Source organism: Oncorhynchus masou, chromosome 16 (genome assembly GCF_036934945.1).
Source record: "Oncorhynchus masou masou isolate Uvic2021 chromosome 16, UVic_Omas_1.1, whole genome shotgun sequence".
Classification (NCBI taxonomy): domain Eukaryota; kingdom Metazoa; phylum Chordata; class Actinopteri; order Salmoniformes; family Salmonidae; genus Oncorhynchus; species Oncorhynchus masou.
The window spans coordinates 20,552,092-20,571,916 of record NC_088227.1 but is presented as its reverse complement, the minus strand read 5'-3'; the positions used below and the strand labels follow the sequence as shown (position 1 = coordinate 20,571,916).

The 19,825-nt window shown below is 41.0% G+C and overlaps 1 protein-coding gene and 1 long non-coding RNA gene across 7 annotated transcripts in view; both read left to right on the top strand.

The window, feature by feature from the left end:
• Positions 1-19,825, top strand: part of LOC135557638 (nuclear receptor coactivator 1-like) — a 96,862-nt gene that overhangs the window by 37,551 nt on the left and 39,486 nt on the right. The window lies entirely within an intron of this gene.
• LOC135557637 (uncharacterized) lies at positions 8,357-17,418 on the top strand. 2 transcript variants are annotated; one of them, XR_010458239.1, is made up of 6 exons: positions 8,357-13,042; positions 13,540-13,911; positions 14,149-14,244; positions 14,411-14,601; positions 15,254-15,378; positions 15,710-17,418. It is a non-coding gene; the product is annotated as an uncharacterized LOC135557637 (long non-coding RNA). The 2 variants fall into 2 exon arrangements; XR_010458238.1 differs by having other exon boundaries at positions 13,540-14,244.

The window sequence follows — 19,825 nt, the reverse complement described above, 5'->3', positions numbered from 1 at the left end:
ATGCAATGATTGGGCTGATGAAAGCACGTTTCACTACAGCAGCAACGACAGCTGTTTGAGACGCTGTAGCAGCAGCCCTCGCTGTCTGACAGATTTCCCTCTCAGGCTCTATCTGTATGCTGTGCCAAAATATGTGCATAAAGGTACTAGTATCTTGTTGACATTTTAAACAAATGTGATGCATTGGGGAACATTCTCTTAAGAACAGGTAGGTTCTATCAAAGAATTTAAAGTGCCTATAGAGGTGCATTCGAGGTAAACCCTTTCACAGTTAGCAACTCAGTCCTCATCACCAAATGCACTTCCAAATATATCTCAATGCGTCATAGGATGAGGATTGTTCGATAAAATAGATTATAAGTCAGAGATTAAATTCCTCCAAGCAGTAGGATTCGTAAACAATTGTTCAACCTCAGTAATTTGAAAATGCAGGTTTCTTACTTTCTTTTGGCCCTCTACAAAATGTCTAAATTGGAGATACCTGAGAGTCATTTTTGGTTAATCAAAATCGGTATCTGTTGGAATGATTTTGAGAGTATCCTGGATAAACAAAGGTGTAAGATCAGCAATACCTTTCGTCTTCCAATCCAGGAGTCCAACACTCCTTGTTTGGGGGGAAAGTCAGGATTTTAAGAGCTGTGACCAGAGTGATATATGGTCTGGAATCTGCAAATCTCTCCTTGCATTTTTCCAAGTTAAGAGTGTCTTACATACTATAAAATTGTCAGATAAGACCTACATGTTTAATAAATGGTAATAACATAATGCCCTTGGACGACATGCTGTTGATTCCATCCCAACTCAGTGAGTCAAGTCTTTCTCGGAATCAACTAATCAATGTGCTTGATCTGAGCAGACAAATAATATAGTTGCAAATTTGGCAAAGAAACCCCGCCCAAGTTCTTAGGCTTAATTCATTTGGTAAATTTGGTTTCTTATTTTGCCAAATATATTTAGAGCTACTGTTATTAACTTTCTGAAAAAAGGACAGAGATGGCTGGGAAAATTCTGGAATAGATAATTTAATCGGGGAAGTTGTTCATCCAGACATTAATACTGCCAAAAAGAGTCTGGTAAAACAGACCAGTTAGCCAGTGCCTGCTTAATTGTTATGAGCAAAGGCCCATAAGAGGAACAGGTCTTAAGGTCTGGTGTGACATACACTGAGTGTACAAAATATTATGAACACCTGCTCTTTGTTAAATCCACTTCAATCAGTGATGATGAAGGGGAGGAGACAGGTTAAATAAGGATTTAAGCCTTGAGACAATTGAGACATGGATTGTGTATGTGTGCCAATCAGGGTGAATGGCCAAGACCACATAATATTAAGTGCCTTTGAACGGGGTATGGTAGGTGCCAGGCACATCAGATTGTGTCAAGAACCGCAATGGCTGCTGGGTTTTTCACGCTCAACAGTTTGCAATGTTTATCAAGAATGGTCCACCACCCAAAGGACATCCAGCCAGCTTGACACAACTGTGGGAAGCATTGGAGTCAGAATGGGCCAGCATCCCTGTTGATCGCTTTTGTCATCTTGTAGAGTCCATGCCCCAATATTGGGAAGGTGTTCTTAATATTATGTACACTCTGTGTATATGCCCAAGTATTTGAAGCCTGTTTCAGAATCAATTTCCTCATTCCAATTGGCTAAGGGGGGATATTTAAAGGTAAAGCCAAGGATTTCCCCTCATTAATGTTGTACCCTGACAGGTTACCATATTCAGATATGATTACTGCAGCAACAGAGGTCTCTGGTTTAGATGTGTATAAAAGCATATCATCAGCAAATAATGAAATTCTATGTTCTTCACCTTTCACGAAAATGCCCCTGATGTCATTACTAGACCTTATTGCTTCAGCCAATGGTTCTATGACGAAAATCTTTCTGATAGCTGACCATTTGTGTAAACTGCTGCAGTTGGATCAGAGTACAGTAAATTAGTAAAATAGTCACTCGGCTTCACCTTTTTCCAGTACAGCAAAAAATAATTCCCACTCAACTCTGTCAAAAGCCTTTTCAGCATCTAGAGAAACAATGAGTGCAGGGTCTTTATTCCTGCCAAGATGGTTTATGATATTCAAGGTGCGCCTCACATTGTCTGTTCCAAATCTGGAATTGACAAAAACCAGTGATCGGGCTTAATGAGGTCCGGAAGCAGGACTTCCCGTCTGCGAGCAAGTGTTTTGGCAAACATCTTAACACCAACTCGGAGCAAACTGATTGGTCTAAACCAGTGGTTCCCCAACCAGGGTTACTTGGCCTATCCACAGAGGGTTCATAAGACCATAGGCCTACTGGTAAAATGGACATGGGGGGGAACTTCAGGGGTATTCCGGGCAGAACAAAATTCAGTCGGTGGTACAGTAACCAAAACCGGTTGGGAACGACTGGTCTAAACGAAGAGCACTCTGATGGATTTGTCTTTTTTTAGTAGTGGGCCAATGGAGGCAGTTTTCCACGACTCTGGTATGACGTCTCTATCAATCATATCATAAAGATGCGGCATATCTCAGGCCAATGCTACTTAGAAAACACGACAGAGTAGCTTTACACCATGTGCTTTTCCAGAGGGCATTGCCTTAATAGCTTACCAAACCTCTTCAGATGTAAAGTGGCCATTCTAACTAGTTCTATGATCATCTGATATAGTGGGTAAAGTGGTCTTAATCAGATATTTTATGATTTTGTCAGTCGCTCCTGTATATTGAAATTACAAAAAGATTTATAGAAGTCACCAAATGTATTATTGATAAGCAATGGATCATTAGTGGAGCCATCTGCCATCTTTATAGACTTAGTAGATCTTTCACTCTGCTCTTTTTTAAGTTGGTGTGTAAGTAGACGGCTCAGTCGGTTGCCAGACTCATATTTTTGCCTGTTTTGTACGTGCTTTGTGTGGTCTAAATTGACAGTCGCCTTAGCACAAGTTTGAGTTCCAGTTTATCTGGGTTGGCTGTTGTTTATGAAGAAGTTCTTTACCACAGCTTCAAATTTTTCCCACTTTTCCAAACTAAGCTTCGTGATCAGAGACGATTGGGAGATAAAATAACATCTTATGGTTGCTTTAGCAGCATCCCAGATGGTTGCAGCTGAGATGGGAGAGAGTTGGTTGTCAATAATGTGATAACTTAACTTTAACCACCGAGCAGAATCCTTCATTGTTAAGGAGAGATGCATTAAGTCTCCAATATCTCATTTTGTATCTATATACAGCGGGTCAGATTTGACTATAGAACTTATAACACATGACTGACTATACAATGTGCATGTAAGTAGAGGGAATAAAAAAACAAAAATAGTCCAATCTAGAATATGAATTATGGGGTCTAGAGTAGCACTAATAATTTCTGACACTAGAATTTCGCTCTCTCCATACCGCTACTAAACCAGATGACTTGAGTTCCTCCTCTTCGAGACTAGAGCAGTTGATTTATCCAGCTTGTTATCCAGATTACATTTGAAATCTCCCGGTATAATCACAAATCCCTTGCAGATTTGGTTAAATACTAAAATAATGTCAGACATAAATGTGAAATGTTTGTTTATAAGGATGGCAATGCATCTTTAACTAAAAGAACATTTCCCTCTTTTTCAGTTTAGCATGCTCTGTTGTAGATAAATGGGTATCTTGTAGAGGTCGACCGATTATGGTTTTTCAACACCAATACCGATTATTGGAGAACCAAAAAAAGCCGAAACCGATTAATCAAACTTTATTTATTTATTTGTAATAATGACAATTACAGCAATACTGAATGAACACTTATTTTAACGTAATATAATGCATCAATAAAATCAATTTAGCCACAAATAAAATGAAACATGTTCAATTTGGTTTAAATAATGCAAAAACAAAGTGTTGGAGAAGAAAGTAGAAGTGCAATATGTGCCATGTAAGAAAGCTAACGTTTAAGTTCCTTGCTGAGAACATATGAAATCTGGTGGTGCCTTTTAACATGAGTCTTCAATATTCCCAGGTAAGAAGTTTTAGGCTGTAGTTATTATAGGACTATTTCTCTCTATACCATTTGTATTTCATATACCTTTGAATATTGGATGTTCTTATAGGGACTTTAGTATTGCCAGTGTAACAGTATAACTTCCGTCCCTCTCCTCGCCCCTACCTAGGCTCGAACAGCCACCCTCAAAGCAGCGTTACCCATCGCTCCACAAAATCCACGGCCCTTGCAGAGCAAGGGAACAACTACTCCAAGTCTCAGAGCGAGTGACGTCACCAATTGAAACGATTTTAGCGCGCACCCCACTAACTAGAGTAGCCATTTCACATTGGTTACACCAGCCTAATCTCTGGAGTTGATAGGCTTGAAGTCATAAACAGCGCAATGTTTGAAGCATTGCGAAGAGCTGCTGGCAAAACGCACAAAAGTGCTGTTTGAATGAATGCTTACGAGCCTGCTGGTGCTTACCATCGCTCAGTCAGACTGCTCTATCAAATCATACTTAATTATAACATAATAACACACAGAAATACGATCCTTAGGTCATTAATATGGTCGAATCCGGAAACTATCATTTCGGAAAAAAAAATGTTTATTCTTTCATTGAAATATGGAAACGTTCAGTATTTTATCTAACGGGTGGCATCCCTAAGTCGAAATATTCTTGTTACATTGCACAACCTTCAATGTTATGTCATAATTGCGTAAAATTCTGGCAAATTAGTTCACAATGAGCCAGGCGGCCCAAACTGTTGCATATACCATGACTCTGCATGCAATGAACGCAAGAGAAATGACACAATTTCACCTGGTTAATATTGCCTGCTAACCTTTTAGCTAAATATGCAGGTTTAAAAATATATACTTCTGTGTATTGATTTTAAGAAAGGCATTGATGTTCATGGTTGGGTACACGTTGGCGCAACAATAGTCCTTTTTCACTAATGTGCACCGCATCGATTATATGCAACGCAGGACACGCTAGAGAAACTAGTAATATCATCAACCATGTGTAGTTAACTAGTGATTATGATTGATTTTTTTATTTTTATAAGATAAGTTTAATGCTAGCTTAGCAACTTACCTTGGCTTCTTACTGCAGTCACGTAACAGGCGGGCTCCTCGTGAGGCAGGTGGTTAGAACATTGGACTAGTTAACCGTAAGGTTGCAAGATTGAATCCCTGAGCTGACAAGGTAAAAAATCTGTCATTCTGCCCCTGAACGAGGCAGTTAACCCACCGTTCCTAGGCCGTCATTGAAAATAAGAATGTGTTCTTAACTGACTTCCCTCGTTAAATAAAGTTGTATAAAAAAAAATACAATTTAAAAAAATGGCGTCCAAAAATGCAGATTTCCGATTATGAAAACTTGAAATCGGACGTAATTAGTCGGCCATTCCGATTAATCGGTCGACCTGGAGTATCTTGTAACACATCAATTGAAACCCTTTCCCTTTATAAGAACTTGACTATATGCCCACTGCCCTGAATATTCCAAGAGGCTGCTTCAAATCAAGCACTTATGTTACAGTAATATTAGAGAATTAACTTACCCCAGAGGGTGTAAAAACAAAAGTGCAAAAATAAAAAAGTAATAAGAAGCTTGCATAACCCTGAACTAAAATAGAACGTAAAAAATGTAAAATGGAGAAAAATACCTCTGCCAGTCCCCAAACGAAATGGCAGAACCCAAAAACATTACCAACCCTGTTTTCTGTCACTTTACTAACAGGAACTCAACTAAGGGTTTAAGAATAGATATTTCACTGTCCTATTGAATAAAGGGGATACCTAAAATAGCTCTATGAAGGACATGTGAATGAAAACTATTAATGTCTATAACTATTGTAAATAATATTCCTAAGCAGTAACGCAATTACGCTCACATATGCTCTCGTGCGCGCGCACACACACACACACCTACCCACATAGATTAGATTAAGAAATACAATTAAATAAAAACAACTTTCAAAATGTAAATAAATACAGTGCAGTATGCACCCCATTCTTAATGGACGTCGAGTCACAGCTTAAAGAGCAAGGAATGTCATCCGGTTTTAGGCTTTTCAGTCATTGATGATGACAATAGAACCTCTGTTTGGTAATGAATAGTCTACTTAGTGCATAACGCTCCCATCAATGAGAGAGAGCTCCGTCCCGTGGCGGCCAGCTATCCACATGCGGTGAGTGGGCTGTCCAAATAATTGGGCCTATGGCCAAAACAAAGTCCAAACAAAAGTTACTCATGTCCACAAGCTGGCGTAAAATAACAAATCCTGTCCGATGGTTCGTGTAGATCCTAACAAAGCCAATGAGCAGGCAAGGCGGACTGTTTTTAACTGCGGCTCTGCCGTGTCACAGACCATGTGTGCATGCTAGAAGTAGGCTGTATCGTTATAGCTACTACCATGTTAGAAAGTGAGTGCAGACTGTGGGTCGTCAAACATGTGGCTAGTTCCCTGGAAAGTAATCCTCAGTTTAGCCGGGTGTATCAGGCCAAATCTGACTCCTGCCTTGTGAAGGTGGGATTTCACGTCTTTGTATGCAGCTCTGCGTCTTGCCAGGTCTGCAGAGTCGTCTATGGATCCGTGTGCCATTGTAGTTCAGCTGTCTTCTTTCAAAGGAGGGACAAATAATTTTCCTCATTGGTCTGGAAGTAATGCATGCGGACCTGCATGGCTCTGGAATGGCAGTCGGGTTGTGGTTTTGCAACTAAAGGTCGATGTGCTCTTGTGCTCTGTCAATGGCGTGGGGTCTGTCAAAGGTCTTTCCATCGAACATCCTGCAGGAAAGAGGATTACAGCCCTCCAGCTCTTCTGGTATGTCGACCACCCTTATGTTGTGGATGGCTTCCGGGTTAAGCAAGCAGTGTGTCAAGAAGCAGTGCGACTTGGCAGGGCCGTGTTTCGGGGGACGCATGGCTCTCGACCTTCGTCTACCAATTTGGATATCATGAAATTGGGGAGAATACGGGGTACAAGTTTTTATTTTTATTTATTTTTTTAAATAATAATTATGGCTTTTTTATTTTTTTATTACTCGGGCCAGAGTGAATCCGGTCGTAGTTTGCCTACCCCTGTTTTAGACCCAGACAGCAGCTAACACAGTCCCAGAAAACTAACCACGCTGGAGGGGACGGGAGCAGATCGTTGCCCCTCACCACAGATCTAGGATCAGATTATCCCATCCAAATCTTAACGTTATCTATAAGGTTGCAATAGTATATATTTTTTTCTTGTCAGAAATACATTTTGGGGATGGAAAAACCCTTTCAGTGTAAACTTAAATGACTAAAACCAGAGAAAGTATGTAGAAAAGATAATGGCCCTATATATTAATATTTGAGAACTAACAATCACCAAAATAAAGGGGGAGAACGGACAATAACTAAATATTGATTCAGCAGTAAAGATTTATGTATTAGCCATGGAAAAAGTCATAGAATTGCAGGAAAATCGCTTTAAAAATGCAAAATGTTACCTCCGATCCATGGCAGAATATTTAGAATCGCAAGATAAAAAAACAATTTAAAAAACAAACATTTTCTCTCAACTGCATGGTAAAGTGGGGGCCACTAAAACGTTCTGTGAAATTCAGCTGTGCTGACATCATAACCTACCTGTTCCCTGCCTGTACTCTCAGGTGCAGAGCTGGAACAGCTGAACCTGGCATGAAAGTGAAAATTAAAATTACACTTCACAGTTGATTCATGATTGGCCATATGGGTGTTAGGCTGGGTGATTGTATTCGTAGTGCTAATTATCGTTTGTTGGCAGATCAGATAATTGATTGGCACTGCCACTCTTTAGGCTATTTACCTTTGCTGAGAGGGCATGCTGATTAAGGCGACTGCAGACTAGGTTCTGTTTGCTCCGAGCAGAACCTGGCTAGGCGTAAGCGCACGACTATGCTCGCATACTCCTTGCTTGCTAAAATAGCTAGCTGAACCTTGCTATCAAACTTTGGTTTTACAAATGCGAGGTGTCTGATTTTCTTTCTATATCTCTTATAAACTAGTAATATCATCAACCATGTGTAGTTAACTAGAGATTATGATTGATTTGTTTTTTATAAGATAAGTTTAATGCTAGCTAGCAACTTACCTTGGCTTACTGCATTCGCGTAACAGGCATTCCGTCTCCTTGTGGAGTGCAACGAGAGGCAGGTGGTTAGAGCGTTGGACTAGGTAAGTCTGCAACTGTAAGGTTGCAAGATTGGATCCCCTGAGCTGACAAGGTGAAAATCTGTCGTTCTGCCCCTGAACAAGGCGGTTAACCCACCGTTCCTAGTCAGTCATTGAAAACAACTGACTTGTGTTCTTAACTGACTTGCCTAGTTAAATAAAGGTGTAAAAAAAAATGTTTTTTTTAAAGTGTTCAAAATGACCGATTGTTAGAACTTGAAATCGGCCCCAATTAATCGGCCATTCCGATTAATCGGTCGACCTATAGTACTGACTCTGTTAGTGGAATGGACTGACCTTTAGTATAGATGCCTGCAAATCACATACTAATTTCAGTCTCAATTCCTGGTGTTTCTGTAACATGCTTGTCTTCAATGTAAAACATTCTATATTCAGCTGGGCTTGTGTTGGAGAGGCTGGTTCATTCAGTTCAGTAGATCCCTGTGTGACAACCAACCACAGTGACCATTTGGTAGTTGACAACACAGAATCATCTCATTGACCACTGGCACCACACTATCAGAGTCTGTTTCAGTCTCATACATTAATATGGAAAGCCCCATCTTGGAAGAGGGTGAGGTGCAATGTTGTCACCTTGTCGTGTGATGATGTTGTCACGTGTGTGTGTGTGTGTGTGTGTGTGTGTGTGTGTGTGTGTGTGCATCCAGTGTTTTGGCCTGTGCCTGTTTAGCTGCAGTTTTGTTTTGCCGTGTCTGATGTTTTGGCCTGTGTCTGAGGTGTTTTGGTTGTGTTATTTGGATTAGAGTAACATGTTTTCTGGCCTGTATATAAGGTGTCACCTTTCCAGCCTGGGTTGAAGTGTAATGTGCTGCTATTTTCGCAGGCTGCTGTGGACACTGGTCATACCAACAAATTTATGTCTGTATGTGCATATGTTACCGCCGTGAAATGGCAGGCTAGTTAGTGGTGGTGCGCGCTAATAACGTTTCAATCGGTGACGTCACTCGCTCTGAAACCTTGAAGTAGTTGTTTCCCTTGCTCTGCAAGGACCGTGGTTTTTGTGGAGCGATGGGTGACGATGCTTCGGCGGTGTCAGTAGTTGTGTTCAAAGGGTCCCTGGTTCAAGCCCAGGTAGGGGCGAGGAGAGGGACGGAAGGAAAACGGTTACACATATAGATGTGTGTGTGCAATGTACATATGTAGACCTATTGTACAGAGGACCATTCTGTAGGACAAGTGTGATACATGCTTTATGATGCTGTTGTTTTAGCACTATGTTCTTCTCTCAGGCTGATGAGCTGTAGATTTCTCTCACAGAAAGACTCTCGCCTGAGCATGACCTGTTGCCATGGCTACAGCTAGCCACTGACAACATCTGATGCACAGAGAGAAAGATCATCCTGCAGTGCTCCACAGATCACCCACAGGCACTGTTGGGCCAGTGCGGAGGCAATCACACACAGCCACCGACCATGCATCTGACCACGGTCGACCACAGATTGACCACAGTGTCTGCAGCTTCATATGTAGTACATACAGTTGAAGTTGGAAGTTGACAGACATTTAGGTTGGAGTCATTAAAACTCGTTTTTCAACTACTCCACAAATTTCTTGTTAGCAAACTATAGTTTTGGCAAGTCTGTTAGGACATCTACTTTGTGCATGACACAAGTAATTATTCCAACAATTGTTTACGGACAGATTATTTCACCTATAACTCACTGTGTCACAATTCCAGTGGGTCAGAAGTTTACATACACTAAGTTGACTGTGCCTTTAAACAGCTTGGAAAATTCCAGAAAATAATGCCATGGCTTTAGAAGCTTCTGATTGGCTAATTGACATAATTTGAGTTAATTGGAGGTGGCCTTCCTTCGAACTCAGTGCCTCTTTGCTTGACATCATGGTTAAATCTAAAGAAATCAACCAAGACCTCAGAAAAACAATTGTGGAGACAAGTCTGGTTTCTCCTTGGGAGCAATTTCCAAATGCCTGAAGGTACCACGTTCATCTTTACAAACAATAGTAAGCAAGTATAAACACCATGGGACCACACAGCCGGCATACCGCTCAGGAAGCTCTGTCTCCTAGAGATGAACGTACTTTGGTGCGAAAAGTGCAAATCAATCCCCGAACAACAGCAAAGGACCTTGTGAAGATGCTGGAGGAAACGGCTACAAAAGTATCTATATCCACAGTAAAACAAGTCCTATATCGACATAACCCGAAAGGCCGCTCAGCAAGGAAGAAGCCACTGCTCCAAAACCATAAGGCCAGACTACGGTTTGCAACTGCACATGGGGACAAAGATCATACTTTTTGGAGAAAGGTCCTCTGGTCTGATGAAACAAAAATAGAACTGTTTGTCCATAAGGACCATCGTTGTGTTTGGAGGAAAAACGGGGAGGCTTGCAAGCAGAAGAACACCATCCCAACCGTGAAACATGGGTGTCAGCATCATGTTGTGGGGTTGCTTTGCTGGTGCACTTCCCAAAATAGCTGGCATCATGAGGCAGGAATATTATGTGGATATATTGAAGCAACATCTCAAGACATCAGTGTGAAAGCTTGGTTGCAAATGGGTCTTCCAAATTGTCTATGACCCCAAGTATCCTTCCAAAGTTGTGGCAAAATGGCGTAAGGACAACAAAGTCAAGGTATTGGAGTGGCCATTTATAAAGCCCTGACCTCAATCCCATAGAAAATCTGTGGGCGGAACTGAAAAAGTGTGTGTGAGCAAGGAGGCCTACAAACCTGACTGTTACACCAGCTCTGTCAGGAGGAATGGGCCAAAATTCACCCAACTTATTGTGGGAAGCTTGTGGAAGGCTACCTGAAACATTTGACCCAAGTTGAACCATTTTAAAGGCAATTACACTCCATTGGTATTTGGTACATGTAAACTTCTGACCCACTGAATTTGAGGAAAGAATTAACAGCTGAAATAAATAAATCCCTCTACTGTTATTCTGACATTTCACATTCTTAAAATAAATTGGTGATCCGAACTGACCTAAGACAGGGAATTTTTACGAGGATTAAATGTCAGGAATGGTGAAAAACTGAGGTTAAATGTATTTGGCTAAGGTGTATGTAAACTTCCGACTTCAACTAAATATAGCTGCAAACAATCAATGCTGAACCACAGTTAGACATCGCATCGCTTGTGGAGCACAGAGGAGGTCAAAGAATAGCCAACCAAGGGGGAAAAAACTATCGCCTCAAAAGCAAAATCAGCCTTTACACCACTTTGGGCTATATTTGGGCATTATGGAAACCCATAACAAACTCCATGACCCTTTACCAATTCCAGTCAGATGACTTAGTGTGACGCACAAATATGAGGGGACTTTTTGTCTCTTTTTGATCAACTGCTGTGATTAATGGCTGTGAATTCCAGAGCCACAAATCTGCAGGGGAAAGGCCTCTTTTTAATTTAACCAGTCTTAATCTTTGGTCTGTGGTGCTGTCTGCCTCCCCTCCAGTAACATGCCTGTGACCCTCATCCCTGTCAAAACCGTCCCCCCCCCCCCAGCACAGCCCCACTACTGATAACACTGCTTGGAATGGGTGCCGTGAACGGAGAGGAGTGATGCGAATGCACAGACCAGTGGAGAGTGAAGACTGTGGTCGAGCAGGCAGAGGACTGGTCCCGCGAGTGCACAGGCAGCGGGGTCGTGCAAATTAAGTTTGAGTTGCATGTGTGACTTTAAGTAAGCAGTACTTCTTTGCCGCATGCAAAATATTAATTTGAGAGTAGTTTATTCATAATTTTTTTGCAGAGATACTTAAACATCTTGCTCTCGCATCTTCAATCTTTTACTATCATTTTATTAGAGGTGAAAATTCTAGCCAATGAACATGGTTGTCACTAGTTAAACACAGCCACAAAGTCATACTTATTATGGCTAAACCCAGCCTATTTCTACAATTTATCTTCTTAAAATCTGTTTTTAAACTTAACCACACTGCTAACCTTTTGCCTAACCATAACTTTAAAGTTAAGACCAAAAAGCACATCTTTGTTTTTCATGAATTTTTACTATAGAGTAAAGCTGTGTTATCTAGTATAAACCAGATTTTGACGTTGAAAGGCAATGTAACCTAACGTAGCGGGCGTTAAAAAAACAACATTTAAAAAAAAAAAAAAAAAAGAACACCTGAGTGTAGTTCCCACGTACGGGTTTCAGCAGAAAATAAAGCTAGATTGTATTTGCTGTATCCCTAAAACCGTATACATCCAGTTGTTGGCAACTTCTCTCAGACTGAAGGCAAGGTGATGGTGTAAGGACGATGGCTGACAATAAAAAGGTAAGCTCTATAACCTAACCAGCCAACTAATCAACTAGGATTTCAGTATTTCAATTGAAGTAGGTAGTTATTTGGTTTTCTGATGTTAAAGCAGGCTATTGATTAGGCAAGCTAGATCAGCGCCAGCTAGCTAGGATAGGATATAGCTAGCTGATGTTTAACCACATATAAAATGTACCAGTATCTTTGGTTAACCAAGAGCATTGTAGCTAGCTAACTAAGTTAACGAGGGGTTGCTAGAGAAGGAGGACTTGGAAGACCAGCCAGACTGTGAGGGAGTGGTGAGAACAGACAGGGAAGGCCCTCCCTAAGGTAGAGGTGATTGAGATTGGGTAAGTGGGAGGCAAGCTCAAACTCTGAAATAAATAGCCAATATTATAAACTGCATTGAGATAGTCTCTTTGAAATACACTTCTGATAACCTTTACTCTGGCAGTTTTTCTGCAGTTACAATAAAGGATAATTACCTCTAACAATCTCTCTCTCTCCATGCAGGCCCACTGTCACTATGTGGTGGGGAAGTTGTCCTCTGCTTCGCTGACAAAGATAGGAGATACAGGAGTCCACTCTATTCCAAGTACCTTGGCTCTCCACCATGCACAGCACTCTGGAGGCTTCATGCAGGTAACCCTGCCTTCTATCAATCACCCTGTAACTTAATCGTTTGTGGTACTGAGAGTTCCTCTAATTGCTTTTACGCTATATGGAGGCATTGTTATTAGGACATATGTCACGTAGAGAGGATAACTTGTTATGGACTTTGGCCAACTCCTGTCTGTTTGGTTAGAAAGATGGTTCTATGCTGAATGTGTAGGTTAGGTAAGGGATGAAGTGAAAACCTATAGGAGGATAGCTCTTCACGGGTTGGGCATGAAATGACAGCAGGCTGTTCAATACTGAGCCATACTGACTGACGAGTGGTGTGGATTGGTACAGCTCGCCTTAATCCCATAGTATGTTATCACTTACTTTGCTAAATGATTATCCATAGTTGCCTCTATTAATGCAGCAGCAGTCTTTTAAATGGGCTGTTGCATACAATGTAACACTAAGATGGTGTTTAACTCCAATTGAACTCGGTCGATGTTATTTTCTGACATATTTTTATTTTCTCACTACAGTCGTTCTCAGGAGACGGGTGAGTGCAGAGAACATACTGTATGTCTGACAAAGTGGAGTCGGGCTTCTACTTCATTGGCCAAGTTTGGATCTGCGAGTCACCTTTGACCTTGATGTAACTTTCATCGAAGACTTGGGGTCATTGGTGTTCCCTAACTCACCTTGTGACTTGCACAACTCAGCACATATGTACCCCTCCACCTTCCTCAGTGGAGTCCCGGCCAGGGGTATCAAACTCCAATGTCCATGTACATGTTATGTTGGCGTAGTTACCGGACCAGTGAGAAGAGGCGTTGATGATAGTGATGTGTCCCAGTGTGGTCTCCACAAACAGCCGCTGTGCCAACACCATGCCTGATAACGACAACCAGATGGTATTCCTCCACCCTGGATCACTGCAAACACACACCTAGTCTTTTTCTCTGTGAATATTTGTTGCGCGTGAGAGAGTGCGTAATGGGTCTGTATATGTGAGTGTGTGTTTAGTGTAGGAGATGCGTGTGTATTTGAGTCTACTCTGAGTCTGTATACACCCTGTATTACATGCCTGTGTTTTTGTTCTTGTGTGTGATTGTGTCATGTTTTGTGACATCCCTCTCTTGTCTCCTCAGATATTTGGTGCTCCCCGGACCAGGGTTTTTGAGGCAGGGATGGACTACTGTTAGTCTGAGCTTGCCCCGCAGTCAGCATACACACACATTAACTGGGTTAGCTACCCCACACGCACACCGAGATGCAACTGAGACTCTTGCATAAATCATGCATTGGTGTAACTTGCATAAAAATTTGCGCTACAAGGATTTTGTTGGGATTCAGCGCTTTCGACTCCATACGAAATCTAATTCCATCTTCTGCATCTTACTGTCTTTGTAGATTGTGCTAATGCCCTACTGTAAGAACCTGGAGATCTTCACTGGTTCTGAGGTAGGTGACCTGACCACCAACAGTTCCTGGGACACGTTCCAGCGTTACCGCTGTCTGGAGAACATCCTGAGCGTGGTCAACAGACATCTGCTGCAACTTCATATCTAGCGTGTCAGTTCTGCTGCACCAGGGAGCTAAAGGTATGGCACCGCACTCCCAACAGTCATGTATGTCATGTATGACTGCTTAAACATACTCATTTATGTTTTAATTAACACAAAGTCTAAAGAAGATTTCCTATGGCTCAATAATACTGACAAATGGTGCTGATTGTACACCTCTGCGCAGTCCCACATAGTGACATCTGCCATTCCATATCGAGACAAACGTGTAACAGCTCTGTGACAATATTATATCTCCTTGATTCCTTGCTTCCTATTTCAGTGCCTCTTTCTAAAACCCCATTGGAAGAGAGGACCCAAGGTTTCTCTCCTCAGTTTTCCAATGGGGTTTTGAGAAGGATGCGAGTAGTGAGGGAGTGAAGTTAGTTTTCGGTGCAATCTTATGTTGAATGATACATTTATCTGTTTGTACGTACAGTGCCTTCATAAAGTATTCGCACCCTTTGACTTATTCCAGATTTTGTTGTTACAAAGTGGGATTAAAATGGATTTAATTGTATTTTTTTCGTCAACGATCTATACAAAATACTCTGTCAAAAGGGAAGAAAGTCTAACTTTTTTTTAAATTAATGGGAAATAAAACCCTAATATATTTTAATGAGAACTATTCAACCCCCCTGAGTTAATACATGTTAGAATCAGCATTTTCTTTTTACCCATCTACCAATAGGTGCCCTTCTTTGCGAGGCATTGGAAAACCTCCCTGGTCTTTGTCGTTACGTGTGCTGGAAATTCCATGCTCAACTGAGGGACCTTCCAGATAATCAAACAGTTGGTGTGGTGTACAGAGATGGGGTAGGCATTAAATCATGTTAAACCATTATTACACAGAGTTAGTCCATGCAGCTTATTATCTGACTTGTTAAGCACATTTTTACTCCAGAAGTTATTTTGGCTTGCCATAACAAAGGGGTTGAATACTTTGACTCGAGACATTTCAGCTTTATGTGTTTTATATGTAAAAATGTCTAAACATAATTCCACTTAGACATTATTGTGTAGATTTTGTGTCACTGGTCTATGTTTAACTCATTTTTAAATTCAAGCTGTAACAAAACAAAATGTGGAAAATGTCAAGAGGTGTGTACTTTCTGAAGGCACTGTTCTACTTGTGCTCTTTCCACAGGTGGCTCTGGCTTGCTGATAACATCTGATCTGATGAGACTCCCTATGAGATTTGACTCCTGTATTACTGCCTGTATTCAATACAACTTCCAATGCCGATTTTAAATAATTTGACACTGTAATTTGATAGACAATGGTAGTTCCCAATCAGACATTTACTACCTCAGTTAAATGTTTGGTGAATGCATATTGTTGATGTAAAAACAATATTTCTCCCAACCCTCCCCTTGTACTGTAATTTGTCTCGTTGAAAATGATTATTTATGTCCACAAATAACTGGAGTGACCCTGTGTTTTTAAACTTGGATATCGACTTTGCCTCTTCAACCACTCAGGGCTACAGGCCAGATGGTTGAGTGGTCGGGAACCACCACGAACGAGCTCATTCTCCCTGCCTGTTTCATTCGACCTACACTACCATTAGGCAGACACTCTGCTAGGTGGCAAATCAGATTTAAAAATATATATATTGTGATAATTATACTGAACAAAAAAATATAAACAAAATGCAACAATTATACTGAGGTACAGTTAACTTAAGGAAATCAGTCAATGTAAATAAATTCATTAGGCCCTTATCTATGCATTTCACATGGAATGCACTTGGGAGCCAGGCCCAGCCAATCAGAATGAGTTTTTCCCCACAAAAGGGCTTTATTACAGACAGAAATGCTCAGTTTCATCAGCGGATGTGGAGGTCCTGGGCTGGCGTGGTTACATGTTTTCTGGTAACAGCTCTGGTGAACATTCTTGCAGACAACATTCCAATTGGACGCTTCTTCAAATTGAGACTTATGTGGCATTGTGTTGTTTTCTAAAACTACACATTTTAGTGGCCTTCTATTGTCACCAGCACAAGGTGCCCCTGTGTAATGTGTTTTCATCAGCTTCTTGAAATGCCAAACCTGTCAGGTGGGTGGATTATCTTGGCAAAGGAGAAATGCTCACTGACAGGGATGTAAACAAATTTGTTCACAAAATGTGAGAAATAGGTCAGGATCAAGGGAAAGATGAATGGAGCAAAGTACAGAGAGATCTTTGATAACCTGCTCCAGAGCACTCAGGAAAACAACCCTAAGCACACAACCAAGACAATGCAGGAGTGGCTTCGGGACAAGTCTCAATGTCCTTGAGTGGCCCAGCCAGAGCCCGGACTTGAACCCAATCACACATCTCTGGAGAGTTCTGAAAATAGCTTTGCAGCAACACTCCCCATCCAACCCGATAGCTTGAGAGGATCTGCAGAGAAGAATGGGAGAAACACCCCAAATACAGGTGTACGAAGCGTGTAGCGTCGTACCCAAGAAGACTTGAGTCTGTAATCGCTGTCAAAGGTGCTTCAACACAGTACTGAGGAAAGGGTCTGAATAATGTAATTGTGATATTTTATTGTTTGTTTGTACATTTGCAAAAATGTCAAAACACCTGTTTTTGCTTTTGTCATTATGGGGTATTGTGTGTAGATTGATGAGGGGGGGGAAACAATTTAATACATTTTAGAATAATGCTGTAATGGAATGTGGAAAAGTTCTAGGGGTCTGAACACTTTCCGAATGCACTGTATATACCTACAGTGCAGATATTTTTCAAAGTGACCGGGACAATGAAGTCAGATACTTATTTACATTGTGGTCCCTATTATTTATGTAAACACACATACATATATATATATATATCAGTGCCTTGCGAAAGTATTCGGCCCCCTTGAACTTTGCGACCTTTTGCCACATTTCAGGCTTCAAACATAAAGATATAAAACTGTATTTTTTTGTGAAGAATCAACAACAAGTGGGACACAATCATGAAGTGGAACGACATTTATTGGATATTTCAAACTTTTTTAACAAATCAAAAACTGAAAAATTGGGCGTGAAAAATTATTCAGCCCCTTTACTTTCAGTGCAGCAAACTCTCTCCAGAAGTTCAGCGAGGATCTCTGAATGATCCACTGTTGACCAAAATGACTAATGATGATAAATACAATCCACCTGTGTGTAATCAAGTCTCCGTATAAATGCACCTGCACTGTGATAGTCTCAGAGGTCAGTTAAAAGCGCAGAGAGCATCATGAAGAACAAGGAACACACCAGGCAGGTCCGAGATACTGTTGTGAAGAAGTTTAAAGCCGGACTTGGATACAAAAAGATTTCCCAAGCTTTAAACATCCCAAGGAGCACTGTGCAAGCGATAATATTGAAATGGAAGGAGTATCAGACCACTGCAAATCTACCAAGACCTGGCCGTCCCTCTAAACTTTCAGCTCATACAAGGAGAAGACTGATCAGAGATGCAGCCAAGAGGCCCATGATCACTCTGGATGAACTGCAGAGATCTACAGCTGAGGTGGGAGACTCTGTCCATAGGACAACAATCAGTCGTATATTGCACAAATCTGGCCTTTATGGAAGAGTGGCAAGAAGAAAGCCATTTCTTAAAGATATCCATAAAAAGTGTTGTTTAAAGTTTGCCACAAGCCACCTGGGAGACACACCAAACATGTGGAAGAAGGTGCTCTGGTCAGATGAAACCAAAATTGAACTTTTTGGCAACAATGCAAAACGTTATGTTTGGCGTAAAAGCAATACAGCTCATCACCCTGAACACACCATACCCACTGACAAACATGGTGGTGGCAGCATCATGGTTTGGGCCTGCTTTTCTTCAGCAGGGACAGGGAAGATGGTTAAAATTGATGGGAAGATGGATGGAGCCAAATACAGGAACATTCTGGAAGAACCTGATGGAGTCTGGGACGGAGATTTGTCTTCCAACAAGACAATGATCCAAAACATAAAGCAAAATCTACAATGGAATGGTTCAAAAATAAACATATCCAGGTGTTAGAATGTCAAAGTCCAGACCTGAATCCAATCGAGAATCTGTGGAAAGAACTGAAAACTGCTGTTCACAAATGCTCTCCATCCAACTTCACTGAGCTCGAGCTGTTTTGCAAGGAGGAATGTGAAAAAATGTCAGTCTCTCGATGTGCAAAACTGATAGAGACATACCCCAAGCGACTTACAGCTGTAATCGCAGCAAAAGGTGGCGCTACATAGTATTAACTTAAGGGGGCTGAATAATTTTGGACGCCCAATTTTTCAGTTTTTGATTGGTTAAAAAAGTTTGAAATATCCAATAAATGTCGTTCCACTTCATGATTGTGTCCCACTTGTTGTTGATTCTTCACACAAAAATACAGTTTTATATCTTTGTTTGAAGCCTGAAATGTGGCAAAAGGTCGCAAAGTTCAAGGGGGCCGAATACTTTCGCAAGGCACTGTATATATATATATATACAGAGAAAGACAAGAAAAGGTTCTACTGTTCACACATTAGCCAGCTTTTGACATTCTTTCAAAAGTGGTTATGGTTGGTATGGCTTTGAGTTGCTGTGGTAGTTTGTTCCACTCAACAGTGCCGGTATATACAAATGTGTTCAAATGTGCACTTGCCAGAGTCTTTGGGCTATCTATAGCTAGGTTTCCATCGAACTGAGGACAGATTTTCATGCGATTTATTCTGAGCAAAAAGAAGAAACCCGTACTGCTCTTGATCGTATCACTTTTCTTTATTCTAAAATCTGCATCAAAACAATATGCGCAGTTGTGTTTCCATCAAATGTACTTGTTGCACATAAAAATGACTTTTGAGGTTAAATTCCCAAGTTCCAAATAAAAAATACAAGTGAAATGGGTTTCCATCGCATTTTCAATTATTGGCCGACTGATGGTTTTGTTCCAAAAAATGTAATGTAGGTATAGTGAATGTGCCCTCTGATATTGGCATGTGAGCTCTAGCCAACAGCTCACAGATACAATGCGGGTATAGCCTATGAGATTTATTATGGACACAAGGATGAGATGATTTTTATTTGTCAAACAGCAGCCATGCATCGATCATCATGTTACCAGAATAAGACTGTCTTTCTAGACCTTATAAACTGTAGAGTAGACCAACAGCTCATCCAAATGGAATGAAACATTCAAATCACAATAATATGTTGTGTATTCACTTGAAAACAATAATGCATTGTGGTGGTGTAGGCTAGTCTGGGTAGGATGATTGTGTTGTCCCTAAACAAGATCAATAGGGGAGCCTCATGTCTTCATTGTTCTTTC